The sequence below is a fragment of the Heterocephalus glaber genome, unplaced genomic scaffold, assembly GCF_053883595.1.
Source record: "Heterocephalus glaber isolate CG9 unplaced genomic scaffold, H.glaber_assembly_v1.0 deba00000676, whole genome shotgun sequence".
In the NCBI taxonomy this organism is placed as follows: Eukaryota; Metazoa; Chordata; class Mammalia; order Rodentia; family Bathyergidae; genus Heterocephalus; species Heterocephalus glaber.
Window position 1 is genome coordinate 22,152,710 of NW_028258156.1, and position 26,063 is coordinate 22,178,772.

Here is a 26,063-nt window from a genome sequence, read left to right on the forward strand (position 1 = left end):
GACTCTTTTATTGATGGAGGTTATCTATAAGGCTGATATTTTGTCATAAATCTCTGCAGTCTTAGCTGTAAGATACAGACAATTTGAAGGACACATTTAGCTAAGAAGTTTAAAACTCTAGTTGAGCTTTTATAGATTTTACCGTAGTTTTTCCTAATGATCCATAACTGTGGTCAGCCTGGGCAACTTAGTAACTCAGTGAGACTGTCTCTAAATTTTAAAAAGGAATGGAGGGTGTAGCTGAGTGAATAGGCCCTGGGCTCAATCCCAAGTGAACAGGGAAATGATTTCTAACCAGAAGGAGCCTGTGCCAGAGCTAACCAGGTAGCAAACAAAAGGCTCCTCCTAGGTCTGCATCTAAAACATGTCTGGGTCTCACTCAGACTTGCCTGACATGTTTTCCTCCATTATCCTTTGATCTCAGTAGAGTTTCTGTGACCCCTGCTTCCCACCATATGTAAATAAGGTGAATCTTAGTGTCCCTTTCTATCCAATTGTGTAAGCTGAATGTATCTACCTCAATCAATGAACTAATGTTAAGTGTCTTGCTACTGTATCCTCACCCCTCTTTTCCTAAATCTATATAAACCCTCTTCACCACCCAGACTGGACTGATTGCTCTGCAGAGAAATCCCTGATCATCTGCTAGCGAAATAAACCTCCCTCCAACTTCCAGGATGTGTGCTTGATTCTTCTCAGCCTGACTCTGTTATACCACCTAGAGCTACAACGCTTTGAGTTATATTTGTTACAATATCTAGGTGTGTTGGCTGGGAAGATCCACCCCACTGATAAGTTTACAATCACTGGGTGAAGCCCCTGCAGAAGGAGCGAAGATTCCCCCATGGAAGGTGCACCCTCAGAGATTTCTTTGAGTCTCCTGGGAAGACTGGGGACAAACTCTTCCCTCTACCGCTATGGTTCCCCTGGACCCAGAAGGAAAGAGGACATGGGTCTTGTTTAATCCAACTTAGTCGTCAGATAAGGTAAGACCCCCAGGGGCACCCTAGTTGTTATCTGTTTGATCCTGCCCCATTTGGGCAGAAGGAGGGCCTGGCCACCCCTCTAGGAGGATAAAGTCCTCATTTGTTTTGGAACGAGAACAAGATTCTCACTTGTCTTTGGTTTAAATTTCAGTCTTGCCTGCTGGCTTGTTTTGTTAGTTCAACTTAGTTTAATTATTGCTAGCCTCTGCCTGCTGGCCTGAGAGGACAAAATCCCTGGGGAAGGAGGATTGAAATGTTTAGCCTCTGAATCCCTGTCATGTGAAGTGTGAGTGAATGTAATGGACAGCTTAAGCCATGGGCTGTCCTGTCCATACGGCTCCACAAATCTAAGATTCTGTAGACGTGTCAAAGAAGGACAAAACAGAGGTCTTTAGTGACATTCCTCACTAGTCTGGAGGGTCTTAAAGTTGCCGAGAGGCACACAGCCAGATTAATGCCTGAATGGACTTTCCTCTGGAAGGTCTCCCACCCTTTGTCCATCTTGACACTGTTCAAGGAAACACCACACACACCAAGGGAACTAGCCAGAATGAGCGCAAGTCAATCTAAGCCCACAGTGTTCATACTTATTTCCAAAGAGTGTCACCTAGTCTCTTTCTACACCCAAACCTGGCCTTAGTGCACCCCCATAGAGACAGTTAAAATTACCTTTAACAGTCTGTCCCTTTAGAGGGAACAATTACATGTGGCTGTCAAACAATTGTGGCTATAAAAACAACAATAAAAAGCCTGTATAGCTGGGCATTCCAGTCAGATAAACTGTCAATTTAGGGCCCATCTTAAAACTGTTTTTGCTTTCACAGGTATAAAAGGTTTTTACTCCTTTTGATTCTTATTACAAGAGATCTCTGTTAATTGACCTACGAAGTTCTGACTAGTCTTATTTATAGTTACAAACCTAAAAATTATAAAAGGGTTATTATAATTCAACTTGGCCAAATACATCTGAGTGCACTCTGGTTTATAAACAAGTTGCCTTATGTGTGTGTCTGTCTGTTCAATTTGTTACAATGCATACAGCTGTTTTGTTTGAGCTCAACAACTTCTTTTGCCATTTTGGATTTTTAAAAAGATGTTTGGATCTTCTAAAGGTCTAAGAAATTTTCTTGACTTGACTTTTCCTTTTTATGTTGTTTTTTTTTTGGTACCCAGGATCAAACTCAGGACCTTGCACTTGCCAGGTAGGCGCATGGTGCCTTGGAGCTATATCCCTGGCCCAACCTTTCCACTTTTTACTTAGTAACTAATACTTTCTAATGATTCTGTTTTCTGTTCTTTTTTAGTAGCATGTTAACCTTGGTTTATAGATCTACCCTCTCTTGGGGTATTTTAATTATAATTAAAATTGCTTTGTTCCCCAAATTGTTTCAGTTTTTTTCTGATTATTTGTCTTGATCCTTTCTTATTGCTGGTTCTTTTCCTATGCCTGGCAACCCTAAATTGTCTGCTCATATGTAGGAAGGAGCCCCTGAAGGTCTAGTATGGCTTCCTTCTGCAGTAATGTAATGGCTCTTTAGGTTGCAAGTCTGTGTGGAGCAGTACAAGAGGGCTTGTGGGCTGATAGGCTTAGCTCTTGGGTCAGAGGGGCATGGGCTGGCTGACTACGCATCCTCCCAAGCAACTGAATTAAAACTATTTCATTGAGGGCACCACCATTCAACTAGAAACCTTAGCTTTTGCCCATTTGTTCATGCATACTAGATGGCTCAAGTAGTTCAAGAGTGAAAATAAAGTGTATACCTTGAGATTTTTTCATGTACTGATGCTTATTATTTCAAATTTATGAGCCTAAAACTACTTTTATTCTTTTAACAGAATTGAAGACATTCTTTAAATTTTGAATGTGGATTTGCAGTAGGAAATATTTCACAACTAGAGTGTGTAGATGTAGGAATGGATTTAATGGTATAATTATTTCTTTAAAGAAGGATTTACCTGTATATTGGGCCTCTACTATTGTTTAGATAGGCATTTCACAAGAATTAATCTCATATTCAGAAATCTGTACCACTTGCTACCTTTATTGGATGTTGTTTCACGGTATATACTAATATCTGGGCCTTTTTAATCCCAAAATTTATATGTGTATAAACACCCCCCCCCCAGGCAATGTAGAACTGGTAGCTTCAATGATTCTATGGTTCTTTTTAAAAAAGAAGGGCTAGGGATTTAGCTCAGTGGTTCTGCTGCCTGCCTCGCAAGTGCAAAGTCCTGAGTTCAATCCCTGCTACCAAAAAAATTATTAAAAAATAAAAAAATAAGTAAAACCATAGCTTAGTAATACATGCCTGTAATCCCAGCACTTTGAGTGGCTGAGACAGAAGGATTCAAGTTCAAGCCCTGGCCTAGGCAATTTAACAAAATCCTGTCTCAAAATAAAACTTAAAAAAGGCTACAGATGTAGCTCAGTGTGAAGGCGCTGGGTTCAATCCTCAGTACAACAAACAAGCAAATAACAAACAAAACTCTAGTGCATTCAAATGACAAAACATTTCCTAGTATTTTCAACTTTTTCTTACTTCCTACTACCCTAGACATTTAATAATGGTTCAGAAAATACCTACTCAGTTCCTCTTAATATCCCTCAGAGAGAGGGATGGCTGATCCAGAACCCACCTCCTCAGAAGGTGAATGTTGATGCTGGGCACACCCTTGCCTTACAGAGTCCCCGACTGAAAGAAAATGAGCAGAAACAGGAGCACCCAAGGCAAGGGTTTATTGGGGAAACAGCTGTCAGGTTGCTTTGAACAAGGGCGAGAGAGGACGAGACTAACTGGGGTGAGGTTTATATAGGGTGGTGCTGCCCGGCGGGGGGGGGGGGGGCATTTTGAGAGTTGAGCAACTGGATGCCAGGTGATTGGAAGGAGAGCATCACGTGGGTAGCAGGGTGGAGCAACAAGTTAGGTTTTGCTTCTCAAGAGGGGGTAGGTTTCACTTTTCTGAAGTGGCTGATTTCCATAAGCGGGAGCCATTTTAGGAACGGGGGCCATTTTAGATTGTAGGACTGTTGGGACCATTTTGTCTGGTAGATAACTCTATCACCGACAAAGGCCCTTCTGCAACAGCTGCAGGAGCTGCTTCTCAAGGTGAGACCCATGTGCTTGAGAAGAAAGGGTCTCAGAGCAGGTGAGGTTGGAGACTGGCTCCTTTTGCACCTCCTGTCTCATCTCCTTGGAATCTGGGGAGTGAGAAGCCCTGGTTTTTTAACGCTGTTGTTTCCTTTACTTCTGGTCATAGCTCTGTTCCAGGCTAAAGCTTTCAAAGAAACTTGAGTCCCTGGTTCCCAAAGACAGCAAAGGACCCCTAGGAATTTTGGAAAGTCTTTGTTCTCCTTTTCCTTCTGCTTTGCTGGAATTTTCTTGAAAATGAATAAATTATGAATAGAATTAGGAATGTTCATGCAGTTGATGCTCAGTCCCACGAATACAAACATTGAGGTAAAAATGATCTAACTGGCCTCTTTTCTGTGTCCCCACAGACTAGCCCTAGCGGTTCCTATCTGTACTCCCTGGCTCAGCCCCTGCTTTAATCTCACTACCCCCATTCCCTCATCTGGCCCCAGCTCTTTCAGTTTAAGACCTAAGTATTCACTTAATGGACCATTGGTGGTGGGTGAATGACGACCAGAGAAGGCAAACAAGCACAACAAAGAGGTCAGCAACTGTAAAGCAACTAGTGATGCCTTAGCAATGACAGCTGAAGGTAGCTCAGCCTAGCTCTTGGTTTGATCCAAACTAAATCCATGCTAAGGAGGAGATGAAGCAGGAATTTGTTCCTGTCTTCTCAAAACAAGACGGAGTTCCTCATAAATCAGAAGTAATAAAATGCTGTACTTGGATATATTGGCCATGTATTGGAAGCATCAGAAAAAATGGTTTTAAGAAATTGAAATAAGATGATTGGCTCAGAGTTAAACCATAAACCTAATGCAAAATGGTACAGAACAGAATACAGAACATGGAAGATGCAAGATAAAATGATCCTCAGCTAACAAGATAGCAACCTGACTGATACTAAATACAGCTAAAGAAATAATGTAAGAATTGCTGATCAGCTTGGAAATGCAGAAAATGGAGCCACCAGATAAGTTGGCAGAGCTTTCCACAGAGTTGTCTAGGGAGGGCATAAACCCCTCCAGCTGGCTGGGCAGGTCAATCCTAGGATGTAAGTGGAGGCGTCAGGCTATCTCTGCCTGGTGCCATTAGGCACTGGATTTATCTAAGAAATCTCTTTCTTCTGATTTCCTGCTCTCTAGGCAATCTCTGATTATTACCTGACTTCCTCTACAGTTTTGCCTACGGAAATGAATCTGTTCTAAGAGCCTTCAGTATTCTACTCCTTCCTTATGGATCCATTAAAACAGCTTTCAGTATTCCATTCCTTGTAGTAATGGGTTTTTTTAAACATATATGAACAAAATGGCATTTTTATTGTAGATAAGTAAGTTAATTATATATCTTATAGGCAGTTAGACTTAGCCCAGGAGGAGCCAACATGGAGGACAATCAAGACACATTCACTGAAGACTAGCATTGTAAAAGAGAAACTACTATACCCATGAACTTCCCCTGGGAACGAATAGCAGTGATTGATATTCTAAATATGTATCCATCACCTGGGTAGGGGACCAAGGCCTTAACCCACCTCTTCCAGGAAAGATCCCTAATCCATTCCGTGTAAGCTTGCTACATGGCTTGCTTTCCCATTGGATTCCTATTTAATCAGTATTACCTAAGCGACTATACTTGTCATAATCTTATTGGTTGATCATAGTTTTGTCCCACCTCATGTCCACCTTGTGATTTCTCATTGGATCAGTATTACCTAAGGGACTATTACTTGTAATCTTACTGATATAGGGGGAAGGGATGTAACTCCCAAACCTACTAGATATCTGAAACAAGTTCGTGTTCTCTAAAATTGAAGAATGAATTCTAGGAACAATGGAGGTTAAGAGTGGGAAAAATTTATTGAGAGAAAGAAAGCTTCTGTCTAAGAGAGACAGAAGGGAGACCAGAAAATGGTTTGACCATTCACCCAACTTCTCAAAGGTATTTTATGGAACAAAGCCACGGGGTGAGGCGGGTTCAAGGTGGGACAAAGCTGTAGTCAACTAGTAAGATTACAAGTACAGTCACTTAGGTAATATTGATCCAATGAGAAATGACAAGGTGGACAAAACTATGAAAAACCAATAAGATTATGACAAGTATAGTTGCTTAGGTAATATTGATTAGATGGGCATCCAATGGGGAAACAAGTAATGTAGCAAGCATACAAGGAATGAGCAAGGATTTTTGGTGGAAAGGGGTGGGTCAGGGATCTTTCTTGGAAGGTCTTTGTCCCTCAGCCAGGTGATTGATACCTGTTTAGAATATCAGTCACTGCTGTTCTTCCTACATGGGTGTGGTAGTTTCTCTCCATTTCCAATGCTGGCCTTCAGTGACTGTGTCTTGATTGTCCTCTATGTTGGCTCCTTCTGGGCTGGCCCTGCCTGCCTACAAGATATCTAATTAACTTACCTATCTGCAGTCTTACTAGTTGACTATAGTTTTGTCCCACCTTGAACCCACCTCACCTCATGGCTTTGACCTATGAAACACCCACTTTCCGGGTGTCCCCTCCTGTCCTCAGGCAGGAGCTGTCTCTCCCTCAATAAATTCTTCCTACTCTCAACTTCAGCTGTTCCTAGCATTCATCCTTCCATTTTAGAGAACACAAACTCGAGGTTTGGATATCTAGCAGGATTGGGAGTTACATCTTTTCCTCCTATATCATTTTGACCACTGTATTATTTGGCTTCTCCTGTAAGTTCACCAACAGAGAGAAAGGGCTGGTCCTACAATAGATGAGGGTGCATATTCCTGTGAGAAGTACTTCTTATTGGAAATGAGAAATCTGGCATTCTGTTTGGAAATTAGTGGATGTTTGTCTGCACCTGGGGAGGTTAATTCTCTCAGGGAGGCTGGGGCTCCTAAGCCTGGAAGGATGAAGGCCTGATCTGGAATGTGGAAAATTCCCTTGCTAAGGACATGGCCCACTGAGCCTTGTCTCCTATGGGATAAACACGTATGCTCCTTGCTGCTGTTATTTTACCATTTTTAGGCAAAGAAAAAAAAATGCTTCATTCCTAACATAAGATACAGTGTTACTTTGCACAGTATGCTGAAAGTTAACATACAGGTTTTGGAACAGAAAGGCAGCATTGTTTCCATTATATTTGGCCTTTTAAAAATTTTCCCCAGACTCAGTGTAAAATAAACAATGTGTTAACATTTTAACTTAATTAAAATCCTGGGGCAGATGAAGTTTTACTAATTAGGAAGGGGAAGGAGGAAGGCAGGTGAATTATTTCAACCCCAAATCCAACTCCTCCTGTTTCCCTACACATGAGAGGCAATGTGAAATTTGTGCAGAGATGAGAAGAATTTTCTTCCTGTTTGGATTATTCCAGGATGCTTTTGAAAGATGTAAGAGAAGAAAACAGAATGGTAGGAAAACACAATGCCCTATTTACTTCTTTTTTGGGTACACATTTATAAACCCTGAGAATCATGCTCTAGCAAAGCAGGATTTCTAAACTGAAGCAAGCAGAAACAGACTTAATACCAAATAGCAGGACTGCCCTAGAGGGGATCCTATCTAGAGATAATGGCTACTGTTTCCATGGCAATTGCAGATTCACCTGCACACCCCATCTCTGCTCCTTTTGTTCAGTGCAAACTCTCATTAAGCAGCAGCCAGCATTATTAGCAAGGCAGAGGCATCTAAGTGAGTTGGTTGCCACAGTTCTGTGAACAGACCTTTTGTTCTGTAGTGGATCTGCAGTTCCCTGGGTGCCTAGTTGGTAACATAATGTCAGGAGGGTGCTTGAGAAAAAAAAAATCCCTACCAAAGTGTTTGTGATCTCACCTGAGCCACAGTTTTCTGAAAGAGTCAAAAATCTTTAATTTTCAAATCCAGTGATTCCCAAACCCTAATATGCCTCAGGATCCTGTAAATCTGAAAGATCCTACCCAGATTCTATTTCCAGAGAATCTGATTTAGAAGGCATCTTAGGCCACTTAGTGTTACTATAACTCACTTTCACAGGCTGGATATTTTATAAAGAATAAAAGTCTACTCATGGCCCTGGAGGCTGGGGGCTCCAAAGCTGTGGGCTGCATTTGGTGAGGGCTTTCTTGCTGGTGGAGAGTCTCTTCTGTCTCAAGGTAGTTCAGGACATCCCATAGCAAAAGGGATGCAAGCAAGCCAGAGAGAGCTCTCTTTTACCACAAAGCTGCTCTTGTCAGAACCCATTAATCCATTCCTATATGAGTGGATCAGTCACTTCATAAGGGGAGAGCCCTGGTGTCTCAACTGCCTTCAAAAGGTCCCATCTCTCAGCAGAGACCATGGTACATACTATAATCCCAGCACTCGGGAGGCTGAGACAGAAGACTGCCATGAGTTTGAGGCCAGCTGGGGCAACACAGTGAGTTCAGGGCCAGCCTGAACTACATAGTAAGGTGCCGTCTCAAACAAACAAACACTAAGGATCCTATCTCTCCAATACTATTAACATATGACCTTGTGTTATTGGGTAGTCTTTTAGAAATGGCTTGCCAATCATAAGTTTTCCAGGTCCTTCTTGCCTGGAAGAACTGGATGAGACAAGCCAAAAATGATGCCAAAAAGTTTATTTGAAATGTGCAGGGGGAGTAGGTGTGGAAGAAACCAGCTCTGGGGAGCAAATTTGGGCTGAAGAAAGAGAAAAAGAGGGTAAAAGCAAAAAGAAAAGCACATGCCACATCTGAGAAATGCAGCAGTCTATTGCGGGAACTCACGATAGCAGCTCCCCGAGGCATCCGGTCTTCTTTTATGCTGTCCACAGCTTGTGGGAGCTCCAGAGAAGTTCTGCATATGGGTCCTGGTGTTGCCCTGGGATCTTGTGATTAGCAGGTCCTGCGTCTTTCCCCAGCCAGCTTTGTGATGGCCTATCTCCTATATTACCTGGGGGTTGTTTCCAACATGAAGATTTGGGGGGATATGCAGATCCTAGCTATAGATGTGAGAGGGGGCCTAGCACTCTGAGTTCTTAACAGGTACCCTCGCTGACTCAATTACAGATGGTGGCATGACTGTACTTTTACAGCTTCCTGTTTTGGATACTGTCCAGATCTGTAGAAAAGGACAGAATTGGACAGTGTCCACTTTGTGGAAGATCATGATTTTAGAGAGAACAGTGGAGTCTCAAAGAATTCCTCCCACAATGAGACTGCTGTGACTGTGTTCAGAAGGCTGCATCCCTCCCTGCCTCACCCTCTCCTTGGTGCAGGCACCAAAGTGCTGCGGGTGGTACTTAAGCTTCCATTCAAAGGCGCTTTCCCTGTGAAGGAGAACAGGATAGACCTGAATAAAGTCTTATTTTTGAAAAGGAGAAGCAAATGAGAGATATTTTCAATGGAAAAACCCCTTCCTAAGGAAAAGGGTCTTCAGTTACAGAACTTTCTTTATAGCAGGTGGATCAGGAAGACCCCAAAGCAGAGAGCGCACCTGATGAGCCCTTGCATTGCTGAAATTTTGAGGCTTTTCTCATTGTTCACAAGATAGGAATACATACTGTTTACCTTTCCCACACATAGGCAGTTATTGGCAATCTTTTTTTCCCCCAGGACTGAGGATGGAACCCAGGGCCTCATGCATGCTAGCCAAGTGCTCTACTACTAAGTGACACCCTCAGCACCCCCATTTAAAAATATCTCTACTAACTGTTGTGAATTAGGACCTCACTTTTACCGACAACTGCAGGGTCACCTTTGAAAATTAGTCATAGGTCAAATCTGAGCACAGAAGTGCTGGGTTATCTCCTTCAAGTGAACTATATAGAACTGGTCCATTATGCTGTGAAGAGAAGCAATAAATGTGGAGGTAAGGCCTGCAGGCTTTGGAACCAGTCTGCTTGATCTCTAATCCACATTCCACTGCATACTGGATAGGCTCTTCCTGTACAACAGGGGAGCAAGGAGAGCTCCATTATGTGGTTATGGAGCGAGGTAGACAAAGGAATGCATTTAAGCCTTTAGTGGACTGTTGGCATTTAGTAAGGGCTGGAGCAAGTTTGTCATTCTGCATGTGAGGGAAAGATATTTGCATTTTCTGTTATTAGATGGGCATAATTGGCTTTACTAGGAAAATCTGGAAGACAATGCTATCATCCTTTGGTCCGGAAAAGTTAGCTTTCTGCTTATTGTCTTGTGTCCATAGAATGAATGTTGCATTAACCATTGTGAATCCCTAATCAACAGGGTTGAATGTGATGTTAGACATTCCTGTTTCCTACTGATCCCCACCCCCCATACCCAGGTCTCATGATCAGATACATCTTTTTCTGGAGTAAAAAAGGGGAAATCCAGATTTTGGGGTGGGTGGGTACCAGGGATCAAACTCAGGACCTTGCGCTTGTGAGGCAGGCACAGTGCCACTGAGCTAAATCCCCAGCCCAATCCAGATCTTCCTTTTTTTTTTTTTTTTGGTACCGGGGATCAAACTTGGGTCCTTGCACTTGTGCAGCAGGTGGCAAAACCACTGAGCTAAATCCCCGGCCCCCAATTCAGATCTTCTTGATGCCTCCCATTCCTTCAGTTCTCTAGCTTTCCTTCTCTTCTTCTGACATTCATTGAATAACTGTCCTGTGTGCTATGTGCTTTGTAGAAAATAATGGAGGGAAGGTCTAGAAAAGGAAAACAGTGGAACAGTCAGGATGCTACAATGTAGACTGGGTGGTCAGAGAAGGGGCCACTCTGGATGGGACCTTAAGCTGGCTCTTCGTGAGAGGACTGCAGGCAAGTGAGGTTCAAGCCAAAAAGCCAGGCTTGGGTACAGGCAAAAAGGACTTTGAAAAAGGCCTACATGATGGCAGAGGTGCTGAGGTCAGAGCAGGTATTGCAGAGGGTTCTGGAAAGATGTTGATGGAGTGGGTTCCTGGGAGGCTGGTAGATCAGGGACATCCAAAACCCAATGCAAATTCATCCGCTCATTCTTTTACTCTGCAAGTGTTTATGGAGTATTGCAACAGGTCAGATACTGTTCCAGGTGCTGGGGCTATAGCAGCTAATGATATAAAGATTTCCACCTGGTGAGGCTTATGTACTAGCTGGAGGAAACTAAAAACAAGAAAGAAAAGTAACATACAAGTAAATTATGCCCTAGGTTAGAAAGTGTTCAGTGTGATGGAAAAGGAAGACAAGGTAAAACAGGATAAGGGGAGAATAAGAAATGCCAAGGGTAGGGGTGTGTGTGTGTGTGTGTGTGTGTGTGTGTGTGTGTGATTTAAAATAGAGTGATCAGGGCCAGGGATTTAGCTCAGTGGCACCACACCTGCTGGGCAAGTGCAAGGTCCTGAGTTCGATCTCCGGTACCAAAAATAATTTTAAAAATAATAAAATAAAATAAAAGAGAGTGGTCAGCACAGGCCACATCAGAAGGAGAGTCTGAAGCACATGAGCATTTCCACTCAGGGGTAGTGGGGAAAGGGCCCGAGTCGAATGAATAGCCCACATGTGTGAGCTCAGGCTCCCAGGAGTGAGCTCAGGCTCCAGGGCCATCTTTAATCAATTCGATATTTGATGGGCAAGGTATTTGATCTTGGTGAATATTTAATCTGAACAACTTGCTTAATATGGTGGCTGTGAGGCTCCCATAAAAATAATAATATATTCATAAAAGGATGTTGAAAATTGTGACATGCAAGAGACATTCATCTATGAAGTGGTCTCAAGTCTCTCTTTTCTCTTAGTACCTAAACATCTCTGTCCCAGGGGAATCAGCAACATGGAGCCAGGAGTAAACTTGTCATTGAGCAAATTTTATAAACACTGTGTTGCCAAACAGGATGGTGGGCATAGAGTGAAAAAAAATTTTTTTTCCAAAGAAGAAAGATGAAGAAGGAAAGAAAACAAATGAGCTCTGCATCACTGAGTTTATTGGAGTCCTGGGCTCCTATTTGAGCTAGTAAAGTGGGAGAACAGGAGGCCAAGGAAAGCTGAAGGTAGAGGGTGACATATTGGTGCACTGGGGTCACAGGAGGCCAGAGACTGGGAGCCTTGCCAGGGTGGGCAGATGGAATGCAGAAGGCAAGGGCTGCAACTCAAGTGGGTAGGGAGGGAACACAGGACAGGACTTGGCCTCCTCCGAGGCTCCACCTAACATCCCAGCTTCCTTGGTGCACCCAAGGGAGCTTCCAGAGTGTCTCCAAAGTTCCCTGTGGGCCTGAGGTGCTATGTAGACCAGTGCAGAAAAGTCCTCTTGCTGTCACCATCCCTGCCATCCTTGCCAAGGCAAGCACATGTGGCTGCTCTAGCAGGAGGAAGGAACAGCATCTAACACTCAAAGGTAGGGGTGGTGTTGTGTGGTTTCCATGAGGAACACCACTTCCAGGGAAGCAGGGAGCTGATGACCTTCAGTTGGAGACGGTAGGTAGGGTGCTCAGGAGCCTGGAGGATTTGTATTTTGCTATTGCTGGGCAGGATGCTTATAAAAGAGGGGAAGAGGAGAAAAGCACAGGATTGGTCAGAGTCCTGCTCTCACTGTGGCTCAGGCTAGCTAGAAGGAACCTAGTGGGCTCTGTGGGTGACCAGAACAGAGGCCTGGACCAGGTCTGCTCTAAGCCCTGGACGTGTTCAGCAGGAGGGGATCTGGGCTTTGTGGAAATTTTATATCAAACAGCAATCATTTATTAACCTCTTTTCCATTCATGACATACTCTTGATTCTTACAGCAGCCAAGGCATTATCAACCATGTTTTATAGAGAAAGTGAATTACCGGACAGTCTTAGACTTTTAAATGGTAGAACTGGGAGTTGCACTGTGTGCTTAGAGTTGTTTGGTTTTTGCTCATGTTTCATTTGTGCTTCTCCCTCCAGGGCTTTGGATTTGGCATTGCCAGTTCTGCAGCGCCGCCAGCCCCCAGTCCACATCCCTTCGTCCAGCCCCACCAGGCAAGCTCGCGCATGAGCACGTTAGTGTATTGGTGTCTCTGGTGAGCCTGGGTTCTGGCCATGTGTGACTGTGAGCCTCTGCTTTTGCTCTCGGCATTGTGTATATTCAATCATGTTTGACGGAATTTAGTTTAGCCCAGGTTCAGGCTCTTAGCCTTTTTCCTCTTATTGTTTCTTTCATTCTTACTCAGACTCAGTGCAAGTGATTTGTCTTCCCTTGATCGTCAGATACACAGCCCCCACTCCTTGCCACCCCCACTGCCACAAAAGATGCTTTTCTTTGTGAAACTCTCCTCCCTCTTGGCAGGGCCGTTGAACTTGGGGATGGAGTGTTGCCTCTGGAAAAGGAGCCAAAGTTCGCTGAGCTTTGTGGTTCTTTTTTCTTTTTAAGCTGCATATTTGTTTTACTCTTCCTTTCCCTGTCTCAGTTTTTCCAAGTTTCCCTCCTGGCCTGACTTGAGACTTCCCCTGCTTTAGGTTGCCTGAAATTTTCCTGCTGCTCTGAACCATTTTTCATTTTATTACACTGACCAGAAATTTGAACCTTTTGTTCTGATTGAAAAAGAAAATGAGGGATCGACACTAAGTGTGCAGCTCTTTTTTGAGCTAAAGCTGCAGGCAGCAGACTGATCACTGGAAGCTTGGATCGCCTGTCATTTCTGTGTTTACAGAGTGTGTTGTCATACATTTGGTTGTCATGACAGATGCAAATCTGGCAGAGTGAGTATTATCATCTCCACTTTGCAGAGGAGGAAATGCAGGGTCACAGAAGTTATCTCATCAAAGGGATTCTACTTTAAGTTTTGATCTTGAACTATGACTCTGAATTTTTCATAAGAAAACCTACTGTTTGAGAGTAGATTATAAAAGTTCAAAGTAGAGACTAAATTGATATTGGGTATTCTAGGAGCCAGCAGCCTATTCTAACATTTCTTATATCTTAGTGAATTCTCATTGGTCCAGGGGCTGGCCAGTATTTGGACCTGGTGGGTCACAAGCTCAGCCTTGTCTGTATTCCAGAGATGATCAGATATTGATTGTTGATGCACTTATGCAGTGTCCAGAGTTGTACATCTTTAAAGATAATTAATCATGTCACAGTCAAACTTTGCAAGTCTAACAGCTAGCTACTTTCTATATCTTCTCTCTGAGCCATTAAGTCTTGACTTAGGTTTACCCTCAGAGATCTGAGCTACTTATTTTTTTCTCATGGGACATCTCACTGTCACATCTATGCACTAATTTTAGGGCCCAGAAAGGCCTGTTCACTTTTAGTTAAGGTTGATTTTCCCCTCTGTTTGCCCCAATCATTTTCTTCCTGTTTTGGGAATCTCACTAATACTCATGGAGTCTTACTTTTTTGCATCAGAGAAGACAGATGCTCTGCCTCACCTTCTGCTTTATATTAATGTGGGGTTCTTGCTAATTGTTTCTATGGAAAGCCAATGTTGTCTCCATTTTAATTTCAGAATGATTTCTTCTGAGAGAGGATATCTAATCCTGGAGACAGAAGGAGACGAACACAGTGGAAGCCATCATATTTCAATAAGTGTTTCCCAAATCCTACAGAAAATGCTCACTTCACTTTTCTTATGTTGCTTATAAACCATTAATTTCAGGCTCTACCTTGAAAAATGTGAAAGTTTATTTTTTGTTAATTCGGCCGATATTTGTTGAATGCTGTCTGTGCCTGAGACGATGCTGTATATGCTTTGGGGTGCTGAGGCTGGGAAGGTCTTTGTCCTTGGGAAGCTTGTAGGCTTATGTAGAAGCCAGACGAGTGAACCAACCAGTACAACTGTGTGAAAAATTCCACCATGAAACATCATACAAAACAGACTAGGCAAAGGGCCGGGGATTTAGCTCAGTGGTTTCACCGCCTGCTGCACAAGTGCAAGGTCCTGAGTTCGATCCCTGGTACCAAAAAAAAAAAAAAAAAAGGCCAAGCATTTTGGGCTGGGGATTTAGCTCAGTGGTTCCGGTACCTGCCTCGAAAGCGCAAGGTCCTGAGTTTGATCCCAGGTACCAAACAAACAAACAAACCAAAACAGACTAGGCAAGCTAGAGGTATAGGTGGGCATCCTAATCCGTGATATTAGCTGTTCTTGCAACAATGCCAATTCAAATGGTTGACTGTGCCCTCCATGACACCAGATCTTCTTGGGCTCTGGTATTGTTTTCCCCTCATGTCTTTTCAGTTCTAGAACGGTAATGGCTTCCCACCACTTTTGGTCTGTGGATGCTCCATCTTCCATTGTTAAATCACTTAACCCTTCCTGCAGCTCTGGAAGGGGTTCTTTCATTCAGGAGTTCTTCATTTGAACCATCTCAGGTGAGATTTCTGCCAGGGCCACTGTTACTGATACAGAACTTGAGGGATTCTTTGACATGCAGGGAACTGAATGTAGTTACATATGACCCAGGGACAGGGAATGAGGTGGAGGGAGGGAAGGCAGAGTTGTCATGGATAAAGCCAAAAGAAGGCAATTTATCAGTGCTCAAGGGATTTTATTCAGAAAGCTCTGATGAGGCATTGAGGAATTTTAAGCAGAAGAGAGATATAATTGGATTTCTGTTTTAGAAAAAGAGATTATTGGCTGCTATAGAATAAGAGATTTGGGAATTATCAAAGTGCTGTGGGAGGGGTTGAACCAGGGAGATTAGTTAGGAGGGACACAGGGGCTCAGGATCATTGGCTTATGGTCTACCTTAGAAAGTTCCCTACCTCCACAAGCCACTGGCTCCCAAAGATCCAGTTGGCTTTTCTTCAGAATTGGGAAACCAACCAGTATCCTTCTAGTCTTCTGACCACATATACATACCCATGTACATATATATAACACAAATTAGCCAGAACTAGTTTCTGTTCACAACCAAAGACTCCTAACTGACAGCACATTCAAGTAAGAAGTGAATCGGGTCCATTTGAATGGCACGGAGCAGTCCATAGACAGGAATGAGGGCAACTGCCTGAACTTGGTGATTGAAAATGGGGAGGATCAAGAATGACTCTTGGTTTTCAGTTTGAAGGACTAAGTAGATGAGGCACCACTCAGGAAGATGAAAGATATCGGAGGAGGATCACATTTCCCAGTCCCACAGTGGGGGAGGGATGAGTAATTCAGTTTTGACAAGCTGAGTTTGAAGTTGCTCACGGCAATGTCCAATAGACACTCAGCTATGAGGCTCTGGAATTTGGAGGAAAGATCTAGCTAGAGATGAGATTCGGGAATCCCCAGCTTTTTAGTAGCAGTGAAAGCCACGGGTGTAGAGAAGGACCTGCTGCAAGAATTTGTAATGTGAAAACAGAAGAAGGAAGAGCTGAGAGAAGCAGTCCACGTAGGTGAGGAATTTGAGACACTAAGGAGGTGAGAGCCAAAGCACTGAACTGACTGAACAGAGTCTAGTGTGGAAAAGAGTGAAGGAGCACAAAATAGGTTGGATGGCTGGGGTTCAGAACTGGAGCTACCCATCTGGTTGAGCTGTGGCTGCACTGTCATCTGGAATAGGGTGTGGCAAGGGCGAATGGCTATTGGAGTCTAGATTTCAGAGATGGGGCCATTCAGAAAAGTCATTCAACTCAAATTGTGGTCATGAAAGGTCAATGTACTGTGAGGAGGCAGCTCATGTAAGGAGAGTGTATTCTTCCAGAGGGAAGTGGTGACACATGTGGAGTGAGGTCAGAGGTACAAATGACAATGAGGGACTGAAGGAAGAAGAATTGGTGTGGAAGCAATAGCAGGTAATCCTGGCTTCGTGCAGTGCACGCCAGCAGAGCTTGAAAATGTGGGACAGCTTCTCCCCGAGAGGTCTGCAGAGAGCTGGCCTCCCAGGGACAGTGGAGTATGCCTCTATGGAAGGAGGGTCCGGGGGGGAAGCTTCTTGGGTAAGTTAAGGATAATGATGAAGTTTGTTTACCATAAGAGGAGGAATCCAAATGACAATGAGAAACAGGAAGGAGGAGAAGAATGGGAAACTGGATCTCAAGAGCAGAACACAGAAGGGGATAGATAGTTTGAGGTGTCTGCAATGTCTGCAGTGTACTAAGGACTCCGATGAAAGCTGGGTTAGTGCTGGTGCTCAGGCTTGTTTGTCACACATGCTCATTGTCTTTTGCCTTTCTATGAGCTTCCGTAGGGCAAAGTGACATTAACCAGGCTGCAAGAAACTCTGGGACAATCCTCCCAGAGTACTGAAAGAGTGTTAAGCTGAAGTTTAAAATCCCTAAACATTTTAAACAGTAAGAAATTCTCATTTTTTTTTTTTGGCCTCTGCTATAATCTGGAGCTGAGGTCAGATATAAATGTATTTCTGTGAAAATGATTTTTCTGAAGAGCTTTTGTCAATTACAATTTTAAAAATACACATATTGTAATAATTTATTTCTAAAAAATACATTATGTCAGTGTGAATATAGAGCCTATTTGGTCTATGTTGGAAAATCAGTAAAGAACATTTTTGATAAAAGATTAGGAAAGACTAAAATAGTTATCTAAATTGTCAAGTCAGGAACATTTCTGTGCAATATACAAAAGGCTCATTAGCCTACTCACTCACAATGATTTTGACATTGTCTTCCTTTTGTCATCCAGACGTACTCCTATAACACCAGATGAAGAGAAGTGAAAAAATCCTTTGAAGAAAAACCCAATTTGCTTATAAAAGGTGAGAGGTTACTCTCCAGAGCTGCGGGCTCTTGAGTTGAAGACTGAAACTCTAGAGGCCACTTCTAGTTTGTTAATTCTGACCTCTATGGGTTGAATTCTGCAAATGCATCTACTTAAGCGTGCACAGGCAGGCCATGCATGATTATAAATTTGGGCTGCCACTGCCATTAAAAAGAACCTTCACTGAACAGAAGCAAGAATGTGGAACCATTTATTTCCAAACTGAAGAGAAAATGCATTATTAAAAGGCAACTAAATGCAAATGAAAGCCCATTAAAAATAATAAAATGAAAGGACTTTGTAATTTACTGGCAAATATTATTACCCAGAAAAGAATGCGTTACTGACAAAATCATAAAAGTGACATTGTTTGTTAAATTTCCTCATAAAAAACTGACTGGTAAATAGCAGTACTTCCTTTATTAAAGAATTAGTGAACGGGCCGGTGATTTAGCTCAGTGGTTCCGGCGCCTGCCTCACAAGCACAAGGTCCCAAGTTTGATCCCCAGTACCAAAAAAAAAAAAGAAAAAAGAATTAGTGAATATCAACTGTGTGCCAGGTGTATGCAAAGGTATTGTCATGTGAGCCATGTACCCAGGGAAGGACTGAACCATTAACTCTGGAGAAAATTATATTGGTATTAGACGGAATCAATAGAAGTAAAAATCTTAACTTATAATTTTACTTTGAAAAGGCAAGCTAAGTGTGGGAATGGAAAAGTTTCAGAATATGGGACTAGGATGTAAAGAATTCTGTTTACCTGCTAGTGGAAACTATTTCTTCAGGAAGCTAAATTTTTAGGTTTGTGAAAATGGCAGATGAATTACTACTGATGCCATATCCCCAATTAGTAAGGTCTTCAATATCAGTACGAAATGCAGATCATGTGAAAGATTGCCTGAGAGCATCTTCTAAACATTCTCAAAGAATATTTTCCCCACGAGTTCAAATATTCAGCCAATGGTGGATAGAACAGTCACAGCTGGAATACAGAGTGACCCCTAATGTGACGCACAAGTCTCATTTATGCTGAGGGTAGAGACAAGGAAACTTTCTAGACTGAATGCAGCTGTGCAAGGTATAAGCCTGTGAGTATTTCTGGGGAGGGATTTTCCATTTTCTGGTTTGACCCAGGAATTCAGCAGACCTTAATCAAAACTGTGAAGCAGAGTATCCTTCAGCAATATTCTCTAAAACTTTTTTTTAAAACTGAGTACCTATTATGTGCCAGGCATAGGTTGAAAGGTTACATGGGCCCAACTCTAATGAAATGAATATTTTAATGAAGGAATAAAATAAATGACCATGAATTTTGATGACCATTATGGAAGGAACAAACAAGGGAGAGAGAAAAATGGGAAATGTTTCAACTGGACTGTAAAGATTAAAAGAAGCTTCAGCTGGGAAAGATCTTAGTGGGTCCAAGAATCTGAGAAAGATTACAAGGAGAGAAAATAAGGTGAGATTGGAAGGAGGTGGAATTGGTATCCTCCTACCTCTGGTTTTAGGCCCATGGCCCATGGCCCACAGCACACTCTGATTCACCTCCGAATCCCATCTGCATGCAGGTACCTGTCCAGGTGTCCAGAGTAGGGCAGGGAAAACAGACAAAGTCCTGCTTGTGTGGTTCCTAGTCTAGCACACAGCAGGCCTTGAACTGTATTGTTTCTTACAGTCCCTGACACATAAGCTGTGGAAGTGGGAGCTGGGGAAAGGAGGAAAACTAACAAGACAGGGTGATCAGGGGAGGCTCTAGGATGAGGTGTCTACTTTTCACCTTTTTGAAGTCAAAAAGAAAAGAAAAGAAAAGCTAACCTAGTGATCACTAAGGCGTTAGTTGCTTGGCCTAATCCCTAGGATGCTGCTTGTCCCAGGAGTATTTTACTGAATATTCCACACGGTGTGCATGGATAGTCCCTGTGCCCTGTAGGTGTGGCTGCAGTGTGGACTGGGTACATATGTTGGAGAGGAGAGGGGCATTCACGGAGAGCCAGGCCTTGTGCTGAGCCTTGGGACTCTGCAGGCTTTTGACAAAAGTGTGGCATCCCTGGCTGAGGGGACTGTGTGACCAATACCCGGAGGTGCTGAAGTGTGCAGTGTGTTTTCCACAGTCAGGTGGAGCAGACTGTCAGGTTTTTGTCATTGTGGGAAGAGAGAGAGGTGCATCATTCTCATCCTAGCCAAGAAACACACAGAACTTTAGGTATTTCAAAAAATTGAAGGTTAAAAAAACAGTGCGCATTGCTACTTCAAAATGTATTATCAAATTGCCTTCCAAAACCAGTGCAACCAATCTATACTCCTACAGACACCGAATCGAGCTGCTTCCACACCAGTTGTTATCATTTAGACGTGGTTAATTTAGTAGTGGTAAAGTAGTATTTAATTGTCTCTTCAAATATACATTTATAGCCAGGTATGGTGGAGCACATCCGTAACCGCACCACTCTGGGAGGCAGGAGGATCTCAAGTTCAAGTTCAGCTTACACAAGTTAGTGACTTAGAAACTGTCTCAAAATAAAAAGTAAAAAAGACTGATGCTGTAGCTCAGTGAGAAGGTTCTATATTTGATCTCCAGTACACATTTTAAAAATAATAAATAAAAAGAAATGAGAAAAATATATTTATTTGGTTATAAAGAGATTATTTATATATATTTATTAGTGATTTGTGTGTCTTTTCCCATTTTTCTATTAAAAGACCAGCTCTTTTAATAGTGACTTTTAAGGAGCTCTCTGTGTTTTATGAAAATTAGTCTTTAAATTTTTATTTGTATTGCTAATATTTCTCTAAATTTGCTATTTTCCCTTTAATTTCATGAGTTTTCACCTTAAATATTGGCTATTAATTTTTAGGTGAATACAACCAGCATTTTTCTTTTTGGTACCGGGAATCTAACTCAGATCCTTGCACTTGCAAGGCAGGCGGCAGAACAACTGAGCTAAATTCCCAGTGCCTCTCAACTAGCATTTTTTAGTGCTGGTGTTTTTTCTTCTAAGCAACACATCTCGCACTATTTCAAAACTATTCATGCATGTTTTTCTTCTACTTCTCTCATGCTTTAGATTTAAATCTTTGACTCACCCAGGATTTTATTTGATGTAAGAGACAAGTTAATGATTCTATTTTATTTTTCCAAATGGCTCACAAGTTGTTCCTAAAATAGTATTAATAACTTAATAATATTATATCTTTTCTTCATTAATTTGTAATACCACCTTTATCATGCACCAAAATCCCACATACTTGTGTTACTTTCAGGAACAAATTGTGCCTACTTCTTTCTGTATGAATTCCACTTTTTATTAAAGTGGACTTAACTTTTCCTTTTATATCTGATTGGGTTAGTTATTCTTTGTTCCTTTCAGTTTTTAGCTTACTGCACATGTGTTATGGTACATGTATTCTCAGAGAAGCTTTTTGAAGAAGAGACAAGTACTCAAAATGACGATAGCAATGCATTTATTGTGTGCTTGTTAGTGCCAGTCTCTAAATTCTCTGAAACTGATTCATTTAATTGCTGCTATGTTATAAATGCTTCCATTTCTATTACAGACACAAGAAACTGTGAGGAGCTTATTCTCTTCTCACTATTTTTCAGTTTAAATTTCCAAGACAAGGACTCATTAAGTATCTCCATATCAAAGGCCAGTAGTTTCGTCAGGACAGGTCACAGGTCACCAGCCAAACTGCGGATTGGCCCAAATCCAGCTGTAGTCAGGTGAACAGAACACAGCTCCCTAGTCTGGACTTTGATGGTCCTGTGCCTTGGTATGTCCCTGAGATTATATCATGTAAGCAGGGCTTTCCCTATGTCCTTTAATGGCTGCTCTTAGAAAAGAACTACATATTTACTGGGGCCAGGGATTTAGCTCAGTGGTTCCACCGCCTGCCTCCCAAGCAAGGTCCTGAGTTTGATCCTCAGTCCTCAGTACAAAAAAAAAAAAAAAAAAAAAAAAATCCATATTTACTTTGGGGTTCTGAATATGAACTTCAGTAAGATTTCTTGGGGCAGAGTCATCCTGCTATGAGATACAGGTGAATTCAAACAAGATCAGAGATCTTTGCCATGTTAGTACCACTAAAAACATTTTAAAAGTTCAATAGATTTGCTGCACAAACTTACCTCATGAGCTTCATCTAGTTGTCCTATCGAAGACTAAACTTTCAGGTTTAATAAAGACTGGGACTGATACTAGGGTAAATAGTTGAAGTAATACAGGGAAATGAGAACATATAATTGATATAACATATGCTGAAAATAGATGATATGTACAGGCAAAGTATTAAGAGTTTTTGTAATCATCTTCTGTTATGGCTTGTATCTAGATGTCCCTCCAAAGTGTCTTATGGCCATAGATGGGGAGTTTCGAAGATGGCTGGATTAGGTTGTGTGAATGTGGATTAAGGTTGTGATACTTGCATTAGGGTATAGATAATGGAAGCTCCACCATGGGTATGGGGGACACTAATCAATAGGCTGTAGCCCGGGTGGAATATAAATGGACAGAAAGGAGGCAGGCTTGCTACTGCTGCTTTGCTGCCTTCTGTCTGCCTTGCCTGGACTGTTTCTCCTCAGTGATGCCCCTGTGCTATGCCGCCTTGCCTTGGGGCCAGCTGAACCGCTACAAACTGTGAACTGAAATAAACCTTTCCTCCTTTAACTTTGGTTGTCGGGTATTTTGTTTCAGCAATGAGAAAAGTAACTAAGACGTCTTCTAAAAGAAAATATTTTTTGCATGTCTGTGACAGAGGAACATCATTGTTTGATCTGAGAGTGTTCCATTTATCTGTGGTATATGTAGAAAAGGAGTTGGACTTTTGCATTTATCTGTGTCTCCAATATTTACATGTGTAATGTAGGCAAATTTAAAAGTGTTGGTATTACATATGTTTTTGGAAGTGCTGTATAAAGAAAAACTCCAAATGTCGAGGAACTCCAGTTAAACATCTGGATCTTTCAGACCATAAAGAATTGTTTTCATCAGTCTTCGACTTCCTTGTTGAAGCTCCCTCTGGTTTTTTGGCTTTCATTGTTCTTTTAGAGGATATGATGTATTGAAGAGATTCAAATGCTAAAACATTGGTGTGCTTGAATGTGGTTTTAACTGGGTGAGGAAACTGGAGGAAATGATGAAGACAGTGAGTAGAAGGTCTCATGTGGCTGTCTTTAATTTTGCATTTTATTCAAATTCTTAGGAGCTGTGAAGAATATCAAAAATGGAAGGAAAGCTTTGGGAAATCATCAGGGAAATAACGATGCTGACAGATACTTATGCTGTAGTGTATCAAAGTTATTTGTGCCTGTTAGCCCCTTATTGGATGCTTAGATCCTTGAATGTTGTATTTGAGTCATTTTCTTTCTTTCTTTCTTTTTTGGTACTGGAAATCGAACTCGGGACCTTACACTTGTGAGGCAGGCAGCAGAACCACTGAACTAAATCTCTGGCCCATTGAGTCATTTTCTTAATGCCCACAGTACTTTATATAGTGCCCAATAATCATTGTGCTGAAATGGAATTTCATTTAAAGCCAAAATTTCACTATCTTAAGGAAACTAGAATCCCATCAACCCAAAAATGTGAAAAAGGCACAAATTAAAATAGTCTGGGTGAAAGCCTATCTTATAGTGTGACAAGCTCTTATTGCCTTAAAATAGTGTATAATTATTCCATTACTCATATTGAATCTTTCTACATGGAGGGATATCTCAGCCAGAACTTTCTAGAAGAGCCTTTTGAGACAATCTACTATCAAACCATAACCTGAATGCAGGCCACCATCTAAATATGGTGGGTAGGAGAGAAAGAAACTGACACAGCCCAGCTAGAAAGTCCCATACTTGTTTCTATCTTCCCTCTCTTCTCCCTTTTATCTGCTCTGGGAGCTGCTTTCACCAGGAAAAGAAGTTATCTTTGTAGCCTCTTTCTTCATGTTCTCCGGTTATTTGTTTCAGACCTTTAGAAGGCTGGGGTATATTAAAATCTTCTGATAATAAGGCTGGGGTATATTAAAATCTTCTGATAATAAGGCAAGGAATCGGGCAAAGAACAGTTAATAACCTCAAATTAAGGCACTTAAAAGCACTAATGGAAAGAAGGAAAAGACCTTCTGGGTTTGGCAATACTGAAAGTAGTAATCAAAATTACAACACTTTTAAAAAAATATAATGCTATTGCTATTGCACAGTACTTTTCCTTCTGTGTATGAGCTCATTTATCACAGTTTCTCAGGAAGTTGATAGGATCAGGTGATCTTGATTTAGAGATAACAAGAGGAGAAATGAAAGCAGAGAGATGTTAACTCATTTTGTACAGTGTCACTCTTGTCTTAAATTAAAACGTGAGACTTCTGTTTGGTGCAATAAAGAACTAAGTTTGAGATGGAACCAGTGGAACAGAGACACAGTATGTTAATACCAGAGTCAGTTTTAGAATAAAAAGAAAGATACTCAGAAAAATAAGAAGCACAGTAATTATATTCATCTACTTTCCTCAAGGGCAATTAATTAATCATTAGCCTAACATATAACATGAGGTTGGGCAAGACTGTTGATTCTGGGAGTTGTTACGATTGGAATGGTTTATTGAAGTTCTTAATTGGTGTTTCTTAAATTAAAGGCCCCAAAGAAGAGATTTTTATCTAGTGTTATTACCCAAAGATTATACCTAAAAGCGAGATGGATAAATCAACTTTCAACTTAAGCATCCATGATAGGAACACTGATATTTCCTGGTATTGTCTTTGATTACTTTTTTAGCATAAAAGTTTTAAGATATAATTCACACACCATACAATTCATCCACTTAAAATGTATGGTTTTAGTGTGTTAATAAGGTTGGGTAACCATCACAATTTTAGAACATTTACAACCTTCCCAACCCCACATACAAACCCCATAGCCATTAACAGTCGCTCTCATTTCGTCCCAGCCACCCTTAACCTCAAGCTCATACAACCACTAATCTACTTTCTGTCTCTACAGATTTTCCAATCCTAGACATTGAATACAAATACAATCAGACAATATGTGGTCTTTTGTGACTGTCTTCTTTTTCTAGCATATGTTTTCAAGGTTCATCCATATGGTAGCATATATGAGTACTTCATTCTCTTTATTGTTGAATAATATTCCATTGTGTGGCTGTCCTACATATTATATGTCCATTCATCAACTGATATCCATTTGGAATGTTTCCAGTTTTTGTCTATTGTGAATAATGCTGCTGTTGGTGCAGTCGAGTTTATGTGAGCATAGGTTTTCAATTCTCTTGGTATACATCTAAGAGTAGAATTGTAGATCATAAGATAACTTGATGTTCAAACTTCTGAGGAATAGTTAGACAGTTTTCCAAAGCAGCTGTGCTCTTTTACATTCCCACCAGCAGCATGTAAGGTTTTAAATTTCTCTGTACTCTCACCAACACTTAATCTCTTTTTGAGAATAAAGGTATGATGAGGTATGAAGGGTAGGTATGAAGAAGTATGCCACTGTGGATTTGGTTTACATTTCACGAATGGCTAATTATGTTAAGCAACTTTTCATGTACTTATTGATCTTTTAATATTCTCTTTGGAGAAATGCTTACTTAAATCATTTACCCATTTAAAAATTGAATGGTTTTTCTTTTTATTGTTGAGTAAATAAAAGATCCTTATATGCTCTAGATACAAGACCTTTATTAGATATATGTGTTGAAAATACTTTCATTCTGTGTGCTGCTTGTGTGACAACACAGAAAAGCAAAGTTCTTGATTTTGATGAATTCCAGTTTATCTATTTTTTTCTTTTGTTGCTTTTTCTTTTTGTGCTATAGCTAAAAACATACTGCTTGAGTTAATGTCATGAGATTATACTTGTTTTCTTCTAAGAGTTTTATGATGTTACTTCTTAGATTTACATCTTAGCCCATCCTCAGTTAATTTGTATATATGGTATAATTTTTGTATATGGTAGAGGTCCAACATAATTATTTTACATATGCATATTTAGTTGCCCCAGCACAATTTATTGAAATATTCTTTCTCCATGGAGTTATCTTAATAGTCTGTTGAAAGTCATTTAATAATAAAGATGAGTATTTCTAGAGTCTTGAGTCTCGTCCAGTGACCTATATGGCCAGGTTTATGTGGGTACCACATGGTCTTGGTGACTGTTAACTATGTAGTAAGTTTTGAAACCAGGAAGTATGACTCCTCCAACTTTGTTCCTCTTCTGTTGAAATTGTTTCAGTTATTCTGGGTTCCTTGCATTTCCATACTAAGATCAGTCTGTAAATTTCTGCAACAAAGCCATCTGGGATTTTTACGAGATTTTTATTGAATTTGTATATCAATCCAGGAACTATTGGTATGGTACCCATAAGTTTAATTAATGAGTGTATATGTCTTTTAAAATTTCTTTGAATAA

General features: G+C 41.1%; 1 long non-coding RNA gene across 3 annotated transcripts in view; it reads left to right on the forward strand.

The window, feature by feature from the left end:
- LOC110348027 (uncharacterized) overlaps positions 1–26,063 on the forward strand; it is a 133,857-nt gene that overhangs the window by 7,600 nt on the left and 100,194 nt on the right. The window contains exons 1-4 of one of the 3 annotated variants that reach the window (XR_015449387.1): positions 11,812–12,380; positions 12,911–13,026; positions 14,455–16,353; positions 17,578–17,650. This is a non-coding gene — a long non-coding RNA (uncharacterized LOC110348027). Of the gene's footprint in view, positions 1–11,811; positions 12,381–12,910; positions 13,027–14,454; positions 16,354–17,577; positions 17,651–26,063 lie in introns of those variants that run through there. The other 2 variants (XR_015449386.1, XR_015449388.1) reach the window with 2 other exon arrangements.